Consider the following 13798-nt stretch of genomic DNA (forward strand, 5'->3'; position numbering starts at 1 on the left):
GGGGGTGTTAATTTTGTTATGGCTGAATGTTATATTGTCACTGTCCACACATACCTGTGTTCATGTTAAAGGAAGAAGGCTTCATGGTGACTCTTAAGTCAAAGAGAGATGAGTTTCTGGCATTCCCCATTGGGATCAGTTATTCTCTTCACCCTAGGGGCCTTGTTTCAATTAGGGGTGAGGTCAAGTTGAAATCTCAGTACAGAGAGTCCAAGGCAGAGTAGGGATTACATCAACTTTTTTTTAAGTTTACTGATGTGTTTCAATATTAGATTACAGGCATTTCTGGAAATAATCTCTAGCCCCAACACACACTGAATTAATCCCTTCCTCATAATATGAACAATTAAGCAAAAACTACTCACAGAGAGACTATAGTCAACAATATACCCAATATTGTGCTCTCATAGACGCTCATCTTTGCTGAGAGAAAAGAGGCAATTCCATAGACTTGGGCAGGGTGTGTGTGTGTGTGTGTGTGTGTAATGAACTTTCCTTCCTGGGAGGTCTTCTGTGGAGGTTAGGAGACCATTTGTCAGGGTTATCATAGAGAGAATTCTTATGAGCTCTAAAGTGACTGAGTAGACAACACATTGAGATCCTTTCCCAGTCATCCAGTCTTGTGGCAAATGCCTACTCAGGCAGAAGGCTCAGTTTTTAGAAATTTAGAGGGAAAGAGGCTAGCTTTGGGCTTTGGCATTCCCATATCTCACATTGGTATGGGTGACAAGAACCCACTCAGAGATGAGTGGAGTAATGAGTGTTTTTGACTACTGGGCAAACTGTTGTTGGCAGAAACTTTTGCTGGACACAAATACCCAAGAGAGGCTTCAGAGTAAAGGTACATTTGGGGGGCACTATGTCTAATCAGTAACACAGAGAGAAATTGTGTTTCCTACCCCAATTAGGCTGAATGACTCCAGTGAGGTACTCAGGTGAGGGTTCAAGCAGAGGTTTTACTCTGGGAAAAAGGTCCCTGCTAGGGAACTTTTGAGAGCTGTAGGAGGAGCAATGACAGACACCGCCTTTTGGGAGTTGTGAAGAACAACCATGGGAATCCTATGTTGAGAGACCAGAATCCTTGCTATCACTGGGAGCTCTACTGATGAGGGCCACATTTATATAACTGAAGCCCTTTGTGCCAATTAAGTCAACTGGTCTCAGATCTCTCAACCTTTCCTCCCATAAGTACTTCACTCTTCCTTCATATAGAAACTGCTCCAGAAATGACTGGGCCACCAGCATGAAGCCAGACTGTTTGTTCTCTACCCTTGAGAGAGAAAGAAAAAGCAGAAGGTAATTCCCAACTGGGTTGGATGGAATAGCCTTTGAGAAACCAGGTCAAGTCCACGCCAAGATGAGGCCATAGTTGGTGGGAGTGGGCTCTCTTTCAGGAGGCATCAAAAAGGCATAGTTTATTAATTTAGCCCAAGATGCAGGGCTTGAAGAGGCCTTGGATAAGATGATGAGCATGCCTATAAGAAATGATGAGCAGACAGATTTCAGAAAAACCTGGGAAGACTTAAGTGGACTGATGCTGAGGGAAATGAGCAGAACCAAGAGAACATTCCACACAGTAAAAGCAACATTGTGCAATGATCAGCTGGGATAGACTTAGCTCTTCTCAGCAATACGATGATCTGAGACAATTCCAAAAACACTCATGATGGAAAATGCTTTCCACATCCAGAGAAAGAACTGTGTAGTCTGAATGCAGATTGAACCATACTTTTTCACTTTTTTGTATTTTTGTTTTTTCTTTCTTGTGTTTTTCCCTTTTGTTTTGATTCTTCTTTCACAACGTGACTCATGTGGAAATTTCTTTAACATGATTGTACATATATAACTATATGAGATTACTTGCTGGCTTTGGGAGGAGGGAGGGAGAAAAGTTTGGAACTCAAAATCTTACAAAAAAGAATGCTGAAAACTATCTTTATGCATAATTGGAAAAATAGATTACTATTAAGATGACAAAAAGATGATGAGCATGCATTTGGATAGGAAGGTGTCCAGTTTAGCAGCCATACCTTGAATGCAGGCAGTTCACAAAACTGGTGTAGCCACCATCTTGTCAAACTCAGGAGCTGTTTCATAGACAGTTGGAGGGTCTGCTGAAGGCCTAGAGCAAATCTCCTGAGCCCTAACTGTAGGGGTCCCTCAAGTCTCTGTTCTGGATCCTTTTCTCCTCTCCCTCTATACACTCTCTCTTAATAACCTCCTCAGTTCCCATAGGTTCAATTATTCCCATATGAGGATGATTCACAGTAAACACATCTAGCCCCAGTCTCTTTAATCCCACATCACTGGTTGTCTATTAGACACTTCAAACCATACTTCCCAGAAACAGCTCCGACTCAACAAGTCCAAAATGGAACTCTATCTCCCCCTCCACAATCAGGCCCTGTCACACCTTCCCAAACTTTCCTATTTTTGTTAAAGGCTTCCTTCTAGGCTCCCAGGCTTTCAACCCCAGAATCATGCTTGACTCTTCTCTCTCCCCAACCCCCACCTTGCCAACCAATGACTTGATCTTTCCATTGCTACCCCTACCATGCCTCAAGTGTCCGACCCCTTCTCTTCACTTCCACAGCATCATCTTGCTCAGGCCCTCATCACCTCCTGCCTGTACTATTACTGTGACTCTTCTTTGATCTTTCTACCTCAATTCTTCTTTTTCAAATAATCCACCATAGAGCTGCCAATATGGTTTTCCTAACCCCATTTCTCCCCCACACAACAAACTCTCAATGGCTCCATATTGCCTCAAGCATAAAACACAAGCTCCTGTGATTGATTATTATTTTTTTTGTTTTGCAGGGCAATGATGGTTAAGTGACTTGCCCAGGGTCACACAGCTAGTGTCAAGTGTCTGAGGCCAAATTTGAACTCAGATCCTCCTGAATCCAGGGTGAGTGCCTGTGATTGATTCTTTTTTTTTTTTTTTTTTTTTTTTTTTAGGCAATGGGGGTTAAGTGACTTGCCCAGAGTCACACAGCTAGTAAGTGTCAAGTGTCTGAGGCCAGATTTGAACTCAGGTACTCCTGAATCCAGGGCCGGTGCTTTAACCACTGCGCCATCTAGCTGCCCCCTTGATTGATTCTTAAAACCATCCACAGTCTGACCCCAGCCTATCTTTTCAGCCTCATGATTAATTACTCCCACCCACCCCCAACTATGCAATCCAGAGCACTCCTCATATATGGGACTCTATCTCCCCCTCCATGCATGTGTGCCGGTCATCCTCCACACCTGGAGTGTATTTCCTATTCTCCTTGGCCAACTCAAGCACCACCTTCTACATGAAGAGCTTCCTGATTCCTCCTAATTCACCTGGTATTTGACTATTCTGTGTTTATTTGATATTCTGCATATACTTACACACATACATATATGTATATATATATATACGTATATATGAAGAATAGAGATAGGCTGAGACAGAGAGACAGACAGAGAGAGAGAGAGAGAGAGAGAGAGAGAGAGAGAGAGAGAGAGAGAGAGAGAGAGAGAGGCAAAGTCTTCCCTAATACAATGTAAGCTTCTTGAAAGCAAGGATTATTTCATTCTTTGTTTTTGTATTCCTAGGGTCTGGCACTTAGTAGACACTTATTAAATGTTTATTGATTAATTGGTTGATTTATGTAGACTGATTCAATTTCCTAAGTTCTAGATTAGATTCTTATGATGATGATGCTATGCAAAATTTGAATTGAACTTTTAGTTTTGGAAAGCACTTAACATACATGATCTTATCTGAGACCCACAACAACCCAACGTCATAAGTACCATAGTTATTATTGTACCCATTTGACAGTCAAGGAAACTGAGGCTCAAAGAGGTTAAGTGAGCTGCCGGTGGCCACACAGCTAAGTGTCAGAGGTGACGTTTAAAGCTCAGTTTCCCTGACTAAATCCAGCACTCCATCAGCCTTAGCACTCCATCTTACTGCCTCTCCATGTTTGAAGCTACTGTGCTTGCAAGCAATACCCACCCCCATACCTCTGAGGAAACTTTCCTTGGCTTTGTGCCCCATTGGATGTTTCACTTGCCCCAGGAGAAATGGAAGAATCTGAGGGGGAAGGAATCTTGCATGTGTTTGAAAAGCATCCAAATCTCCACGGCCCCTGGAGATCACAGGGATTTGGAAGAGTCCTCAGCTGAGAACAGCCTCTGGAGTGGAAATCCTTTGACAGCTGAGGTCTCTGCACAGAGCTGGGAGGAGTTCCTCTCCAGAAGGGGCTTCTTGAAATGTGAGAATTTAGGGAGGGAGCTGGCCAGAAGACCTGAGGGCCCCTGATGAATATTGGGGCAGAGATATGGTGGAAAGGGTGAGGTTAGAACAGTCAGCTTCCTAGCTCTCTGGAGAGCTGGCATGCTGATTGGCTGATGGTTCAGCCTGTCTCACATGGTTATCTACTTACCTAGTTATCTCAACTAACGTCTCTTAAAGAATTAGGGAAAAGTGATAAAGTTCTATTGTTGACCAAATTGGAGGATGGGGAGGGATTGAGGTTGGTTGGTTGTTGTCTTTCAAGCTTGAAGAGGACCAAAATGACACCACTAGGTTGGGGTCAAGGTAGAATGTGTCTGATTGTGACTCATCAGACCAATACAAGCTCCGAAGGCTCTGGGCACAAATAGTCCATATGAACACTTGGGTGGGGAGACGGCTTTAAGTTTGCACATCTCTTGTTTTCTTTGAGCTATTGCAATTCTGCTTTGCTCATAGAGCACAGAACCTTCTTTGATGTGGGCATGCCATGCTGGGTGGTCCTGTGCCTGTGTCTTCCATGTTTCTCAATCAATTCTAAAGTTCTTTGGAGAAACCTTTAGAATATCCTCGTGTTTCTTCTTCTAACCTCCATGTGAATGCTTGCTTTGTGTGAGTTCCAAAAAATGGTCCAGTAGGCAAATGTATGTTTGGTATTGGAACAATATGACCAACCCATCCGAATTGCTCTCTCTGCAGTAGAGTTTGAATGCTTGGCAGTCTAGTTCAAGAAAGGGTCTCAGTATTCCATATCTTATTTTGCCAAGGAATTAATGTATCTCCTTGGGCAAAGAAGATGCCTTCTCAGGAAGCATGTACAGTGGTACCTCAGTACTCATCATCAATTCATTCCAGAAGGCATGACAAGTGGTGAAAACACTGAGTACCAAACAATTTTTTCCCCTAAGGAGTAACAGAAATTGAAATAATCCATTTCTGAACCCCAGAAATTTCACATTTTACTTGACAATTTATAAATTGATGGGTTTTTCCCTTTTTATTTATTTTTATTTGGAGGTTTTTTGGAGCAATCATGTCATGAGGTCTGAGAGCTTACTCAAAGCCTACATTGTCTTAAGAGGAAGAGTGTGCACCAAGATTTTTCCTTTTTATTAAAAAAAATAAAAGTCAACTTTTAAAAAAATGTTTCATTTCCCTAGCCCCCAAATTCCCTCTCTCCATCCTGTCACCCACTCTCACACACAAACCCCACCTCCCTGGCCACAAAAACTACTCATTTGGGGACATACAGGGGGACCTCAAACCAGATTTAAGTACACACATCCATTTCCTTCAGGGACATAGGGTTGGGATGAGGTTGTGTATAGAGGAGAGGCTGCTGCTGTGCTGTCTGAAATAATGAGCTCGCAGTACCTAAATGTTTTGCTAGGGGAACAGCATGAAGTACCCCTCCCAACACACTTTCTTGAGAGGGCTGAGGCAGAGCTCAAAAGGGAAGCAAAGAAGCCTCCTTCTCCAAGGTTGTGGTGGTGGCAGCAGCTGTGAAGAGGAAGAGGAGCCTTTCAGAAAGTTCCCTGGGTGGCTGACAGCAGCCTGGACTGTGCCTGTTGGTTCTTTTTTGTTCTCAGGGAAAGTGGAACTTCAACCATGGCTAGACCATTTGTTTTCTGACTCTTCCCTACCTCCCCCCACCCTTCCATGCATCACAGCAGGTAGCTGGTGGAGAATCAGGCCTATGGGGGACTCTGCCCTCTCTGCTCCTGATGCTAGCTCACCAGCCTGGTTAGCTTTTGGGCTCTGTGACTGGATCTCCATGTTCCTAATTGGGCTTCACTTTATTTTTTTATTTATTTTTTATTTTCATTTATTTATTTATTTATTTATTTATTTATTTATTTATTTATTTATTTATTTATTTATTTATTTATTTATTTATTTATTTTAGTGAGGCAACTGGGGTTAAGTGACTTGCCCAGGGTCACACAGCTAGTAAGTGTTAAGTGTCTGAGGCTGGATTTGAACTCAGATACGCCTGACTCCAGGGCCAGTGCTCTATCCACTGCGCCACCTAGCTGCCCCCTCCTTTTTTTATATTTTATTTTTTGGGCTTCACTTTCAATCCAACATTTTGTTACTGCTAAGACACTAAAAGATACTAATGCAAACCCCAGAAATCCCACCCTCTTCAGGCAACAGAAGGGCCGCTCCAGTGTACTCCAGGGATGGATGAGAGAGCTTTTAGCCATGGCATTTGATGACTCAGAGAGAAGTCCTTGTCTCCAATGGCATGGAGTAAACTTGATTTTCCCATAGTGATTCAATGAACATCTGAAGTGAAAAGGAGTCTGTTCAGGAACAAATCCAAGCCCAAGGGAGCAAGGAGGGGAAAATTATATTGCTAGGATTTGGGATTGTGATCATGAATTTTCCCTGTTCTGGGAAAATGGAAAAAAGCACAAGAAAGTACACAGTGAAATATGTGGGGGTCTGTACTTAGTGCAAGTTACTGTGAAACTAACACACCAGTCTGTTTTGTCTGGAGAAACGGCATGTGGGGGGGCGTATTGATTCATACAGGTGCGACAAGGGCCAAGAAAGGTTCGCGTGCTGAAGCATTTTTGTTCTTGTCAAAATATATCAAATACCAAATTCAGCGAGTTTCGAAGCCATGGAGTGGCGAGGTATGACTGTACAAACTCCAGGGAGCACTGGTGAGCAAGTCAGGTCACTCGGTCAGTCACCTGTCTGTCAATGCCAGTGAGACTCACTCCTCCCTCCCTTGGTGTGGATGGGGCTTCCTTTCAAAACCCTCTGCCTACCAGGGAGAGGAGAACACAGTTTCCCCATCTTGGATTGCACATTTCTGGGACTGTACTTGCTCCCACTTACCAGTTGTATCCTTACAAAAGTGTCTCCCTCTCCTTCAGGGCACTCATTAAGAGAATTTCAGCTTCATTAAACATGCACCTCTGGAGCCCTATACAGTTTCCACTATCCAATTCCAAATTAAATTGACAAAACCAAAAAAAGAAAAAGAAAAAGAAATGGAGAAAACCTCAATAATTTAAAATTCCTTCCTCATTGAGTTGCACAGAAAAATCAAGGAAGGGAAAAAAGAGAGAGAGAAAAATCAAGGAAGGTCAAAATTACTGATGAGTACATCTTATGACAGGAATATTTTTTGAAACAATAGGTTCACAAAATCTAAACCTAGTAGGTACCTTCAAATCCAATCCCCTCATTTTAGAGATGAGGAAATGGAAAACTACAATGGTTAGGTGACTTGCCCAGGGTAACACAGCTAGTAAAAGTGTAAGGCAGGATTCCAACCCAGCACTCCATCCAGTTCTCTATGCTGCCTCTCTAATGGAATTGAAAATAATAGTAAGAAACAGATAAGTTTGTAGATACTTGTCTACTCTCAGGGGCCAGAGAAGAGTAAGCAGCTCTCTGGGAGGCAGGGTAGAAGGGAAGACTTTTTGTAGTCAGCTCATTCCAGCTCCATTGTTAAATTTTCAGTGGGAGCATTTACACCTCAGAAATTGGCAATGCTGCAACTGAGATCTTAACTTATTGTGTTGCTGATTGTCTAGACTTAAGTGATGGGGGAAATATTACTAATGTGTATTTAACTCATAAATGTGTCCTGTGCACACCCTCCATCTATGTTCCTCTCCTCATGTCCCCCCTTGCACTGGCTTCCACCTTTTTCTTCCCATCATTCCTCTTCCAAAGTCAGTAGAGGAAACCTGGGTACAGCCAGCTGAGGGTACCTGAGCCTCCAGGCTCCCTATTTGGGTGTGGCCAAGGACAGGCATGTTGTCTCCCCTACTAGACTGTGAGCTTGTGGGCAGGGGAGACCATCTTTCACTTTTCTTTGTATCCCCACTGTTTAGCAGTGTCGGGCATGTAGTAGGCACTTCGTGTTTATTGACCAATTGCACCTTTTTAAAAAAGTGAGTTAGACTTTTGCAAATCACCAGGAATCTCCCAATACATTTTTGCACAAGTATTAGGGGGAAAAGGCTTGAGTGGGGGCAGCTAGGTGGTACAGCGGATAAAGCACCGGCCCTGGACTCAGGAGGACCTGAGTTCAAATCCAGCCTCAGACACTTAACACTTACTAGCTGTGTGACCCTGAGCAAGTCACTTAACCCTCATTGCCCCCCCCCCCCACAAAAACCCACAAACTAAAAAAAGGCTTTAGTGAACTTCTCTGACACAAGGATCAGTCACCCTCCTCCACCAATGATCTCTCCCTCCTCAGGCTTATTTTGTCCATTTCTATCCCTTGTCCTTGTTATCATGAGAGGACCTTCTCTAGGGGCATACTCCTTCCTGTGTGTGGGCTCCCATATGCACTGGCACAAGCACAGTGTGTGGCATACAGCAAGCACTTAGTAAAGGCATGCTGCTTGCTTGCTTGGTGCAAGTTGGGAGAGGAAGCAGAGGTAGCAGTGCATGTGTCAGTCAGTCAGCAAGCATGCAATGAGTGTTTACAACTATACACCAAGCACTGGGGGTACTCTGGAAGCTGTGAGGAGCCATGAGCTGCAGGGACCAGAGGCCCACCGGGGTGGGTAGTGCTGGAGCAGACCTGGGACAGGCAGAGAAGTCTGAGCCTGCTGCATCTTCAGAACCTCTTCTGCTCCTCCCATTGGTGAGGGTTCTCTCCTCGGATGCTGGTCCTCATTCACTGGCCCACATTTCTTCAGGGTGGGACTGTTTCATTGGGCTTTGCAGCATGGTGCCTTTTACCAGATGGGGGCGCAGTGGATAGAGTGCTGTCGAAGACCTGACCTCGGATGTTTACACGGTGTGTGACTTTGCCTCTGTTTGCCTCGGTTTCCTTATCTGTAAAATGGGGGTAACAACAGCACCTACCTTGGAGGGCAATTGTGAGGATCTAATGAAATAATATTTGTAAAGCACTTAGCACAGTCCCTGACACACAGTAAGTGCTTAATAAATGCTATCTTCCTTCCACATTCATAGTGCCACATAATTGTTTCTCCATTTGAAGATGGGCTCCAGCAAACCAAAACTTCTTGTCAGTCAATCAGTCAGGTGGCCTGTCTCTTTTGATTCCCTAATGGTGGTGAGTTGTGAGGAGATCACCTCTCAGGCCCCTAAGGTCCTCAGCATTTGCCCATAACCATCCTCTCCCTTGCTGATGTTTTCAGGGTGTCCCCTGTGGCTACTGCCTGTTTGCTCCTACCTAAGTCACTAGAAGCAGCTTGGGGCTGGCAATCAGGACTTGGGAGGAGCTGTCACAAGCCGGATTGGAGGCCCTTAAAGAGCACACCCCAGTCTTTCTGACAAAGCAGCTGTCTCATTCAGCTCAACACTCCCTCTCTTTCTGCCCTCTGGCCTTTCCTGCATAAACTGTCACCCGGGCTGGGCAGTTCTGCTCTCTCTCCCCCTCCATAGGGAATGGGCAGGGGGAATAGCTGCTTGGGCAGCTCGGAATAGCCCCCGGTCCTTCCCTTCCTTTTCTGGCTCACATTCCTCCATTCCCAAATCCAGATGCAGGCTCGGATTCCCCTCTGTGGCTGCACATCCCTTGTCCTCCTGCTTCCCCATTCTTCCAAAGACTTGACTGTCCCTGCCTGGGACAGGGCTTTGCCCTGTGATTTCATAGCTATAGATCAGGAACACCCAATGAGGAAACTCTTTCCACCACTGCAGGTTGGCACCTTCTCTAAATCTCTTCATCATGGAATGATACCTGGGAGACAGAGTAAGTCAGTCAACAAACAATTATTAACCGCTCCCTATGTGCCTGGCACTGGGCCAAGCACTGAGACTAGCTAGGACAAAAACCGGGTCCCTGCCATCAGGGGCTCACCTCCTAAGGGAGGAGACAATAAGTCAGTAGCTACTTCCATGCCAAATCCATTAACCCTCTGTTACTTCTCCCTTGGGCTTTGTAGAAGGCTCCCAATTTTCCAGCTAACTTCATTTCCCATCAACTGCTTTGCTCAGTTTCAGCTCCACCAGCATCATGCCTTGTGGCTGTTCGCTGGGTGCACCACCTCCCATCCCACCCACCTCAGCTTCTTTCTGGGTATTGTCTTCCCTCATTAGTTTGTGAGCTCATTGAGGGCAGGACTGTCTTTATGTGCCAATGTGCACATAATCGGATTGGGGGGCGGGGCTTTTCCTTGTCAAAGGGACCGCACTGAATCCTGTTTTCTCCAATATATCTGAAGTGGGGTATTGGGGCAGTCTAGTGAAAGGAGATCAGAGTAAGAGAGAGAGCTGTGGGGGATTGGGAATGAGGTTTTGCCTGGGAAGTGTATAATGGGTGGGACTAGGCTACCATTGAGAAATGTGTACAGGCAGAAGTTCAGAGGCTAGAGAGAAGTCTGTCGCTGTGGATGAGTAGGCCATTCAGGGCTTTCCCTCAGGGCCCACCCTCACAGCAAGTGATGATATTGTGTTTCCAAGAGGCTCAACTCACAGCAGGCAGGAGCAGAGGAAGTATGGCCTGGGGAAATCTGGACAGGAAGCTTGAACGGGCAATGGGAACTGGGTCTGGTCCCGAGTGGTCTTTCCTTGGGAACAGTAGAGAAGACCTTGGCATGAAGACAGAGGCCAGCATGTGGGTGGCCTGGATCTGAGGCTGACACAGTGCTCCATGGGAAGGCCCTTGGGGAAGACAGGTGGGTGGTCTGGATCCAAGCCTGACACAGAGGCCAGGAGGTGGGAGGCCTGGGTCCAGGCCAGTATATTAGAGGTGAAATGTGTCAAAGGTGAGACTTGAATCCAGGTCTGCTTGGCTTCGAAGCCAACAAGCTATGATACCACACCAACTCTTTTCTCCCTTCTAACTCCACCACAGAGATGTGTTCTTCTAGGCTTTCAATGTTCTCCTCTAGGACAAGAATCAGCTTGCCCTGGGCCCACCTTGTCCTGGCAGAAATAGCCATGCAGCACACTCCCCACAAGTTACTGTGAAGCTCTCTAGACCTCCCTACCTGCATTCCTCTGTAGGCTTTTGTCTAGCTCTCTGGGCTAAAGCTTGGATCTAGTTCCTGGGACAAACTGACTCTTCATCTCCCTGGTTTGTTCCACAAGGCCTCCCCATGGTTAGAGTTATTGTATTTAGGGAGGTCTCTATCCATCAACAAGAGGAAGCAATCTGCTTCATTGCATTTAATTGGCAAGTACATTCCTGCCAACTATGATGCCAACAGAAGCTGGTCCATGAGCAGAAATGGCCTTACCTGGGGAAGCTAGGTGGTGCAGTGGATAGAGCACAGACCCTAGATTCAGGAGGACCTGAGTTCAAATGTGGCCTCAGACACTTGACACTTACTAGCTGTGTGACCCTTTGGCAAGTCACTTAACCCTAATTGCCCTGCCCCATAATTAATAAATAAATAAATAAAAGCTAATCAAGGAGCCCAGAGAGGGAAGAGTAAAAGGCAAAGAAGTCAATTGACAGTGTCCAAGGCTACTGAGAAAAGATCGTCTGATTTGGCAACTAAGAGAATATTGGTTACTTTGGAATGAGTAGTTTCAGTTGAGTGATGAGGTTGGAAACCAGACTGCTACCAGGCTGTAGGAATAGCCCTTTCTAGGAGTTTGGCTGAGAAAGGGAAGAGAGGTATGGGATGCTGAGAAATGTATATTGACCTTGTTGACTACCTACAGGAAGTTACCTCGTTCAAAACCACACCTACCTGAAAGCTCCCCCGCCCCTGCAGAGGGTCTGTCCTCTGTACTGCACCAGACCACCCTCAAATCCAGTAAACAAATAGATTTGAATGATGCTAGCCAATTAGCTGGAAGCAGGGTAGAGGGGCCACCTCTCCGCCTCACGTCAGAGAGCTTACACTCACAGTCTCTCTCTTGGGCTGGAACTCCAAAGAAGCAGTCACACAGCCCACTATCTCTTTCCCCTCTGAACTTTTGGAGCCATGTGTGTTCTCTTTACTAATATTTAATATGCTTTAATAAATGCTTAATGCCCCAAACTGGTGCTATAGCCTCTAATTTCTAAGTAGCAATATAGTAGAAACCCCAGCTAAGCTTTCCTAAAACTTGGGACTCATATAGGCACTTGCATAAATTTTTAATAGCCACAAAAGAAAAAAAGTGACACAGGGGATTGTGGTTCTTAGGTATTCCTCATTAAAGAATTACACTCTCATACACAGTCCAATTATAATTAAAGTTGTTTTTATTTGGCACTAGGGAAGGTGACTGAGAGGAAGGTCAGAGACTTAGCCTCTTAGGGAGGAAGAAAAGTTCAAAAGCACTTCCTCCTCAGACAGAGGGAAGGCAAAGCTTTTACAGAGGATAGGCTGAGGATGGGGGTTGACACTGGATGTTGAAACAGTTGGTATTACATTTCTGGAGCTCTGGGGTCAAAGGTTACAGACTTTGGAATGGGGATAATCCTGTTCTCTGGGATTATCTCTGTCTCCTGGCTCCAGGTAAGTAGTAGACATACCTGATGAACATTTGGCTTCCTGCTATCCTGTTATCTGGTAGATTAATCATTTTTCACAGGAAGAGCTTCCCAGGCCCTGCTGCATCTTTGATTTTGTTTCTCTTAAGAAAACCCCCTTCTAATTAATTTTAGGCCCATGTCAAATGGGCCAGCACTAAATACCAGCACCTGAGGTTTCAGAACTGGGTCATAATGAAGATGTAGAAAGGGGAGGTGGGTGACAGAATGGGGATCTAAATAGACCTTGACAGGCTAGAGCCATGGGGAACCCCTAGTAGAGCCAATTGAACAGAGATCAGTATAAAATATCTACTTAAAATGCCCCCATCCAGCAACAACAGAGAGAAAGAGAAATTCCATTTAAAATAACTGTGGCCGTACTATATACAGGTTATGATGAACAAGATACTATCAGAAAAACCTGGAAAGACCCACATGAACTGAAGCAAAGTGAAATGTACTGTATACAAAAGAACAGTAATAGTGGGGAATGATCTGCTGGGAAGCAAGGAAATGATCCAATATAAACCTGAAGGACTTATGAAGATTGCAGCCCATCTGCAGAGAAAGAACTGATAGTATCTGAAAACAGATGGAAACACATTTAAATTTTTTTTCTTTTCCTCTTTGACAATTGCTTAATCTGAAGTTTTGGGCTTTTTTGACTATTTTCTCTCATAACTAGCTAATATGGGAATTTTTCCATGACTACTCATGTATAACTTATTTTGAATTGCTTGATTTCTTGGGGGTGGGGGGTGGGAATGGAGGGAAGAAGAGAAGTTGGAACACAAAGTTTTTAAAAATTGATGTTAAAATTTGTTTTTATATATATTTTGGAAAATAAAATTCTATTCAAAGCAAATAAAATAAAATAACTGTGGCCAATGTAAAATGCTTGGGAGTCTACCTTCCAAGACAAACACAGCAATTATATGACCAGAACTACAAAACACCTTTCACAGAAATAAAGTCAGATCTAAACAACTGGAAAAATATTAATTGCTCATGGGTAGGCAGAACAAATATAATAAAAATGACAATCCTACCTAAGTTTATTTATTTAGTGCTATACCAATCAAACTATCAAAAATATTTTATAG

Source organism: Dromiciops gliroides, chromosome 6 (genome assembly GCF_019393635.1).
Source record: "Dromiciops gliroides isolate mDroGli1 chromosome 6, mDroGli1.pri, whole genome shotgun sequence".
Classification (NCBI taxonomy): domain Eukaryota; kingdom Metazoa; phylum Chordata; class Mammalia; order Microbiotheria; family Microbiotheriidae; genus Dromiciops; species Dromiciops gliroides.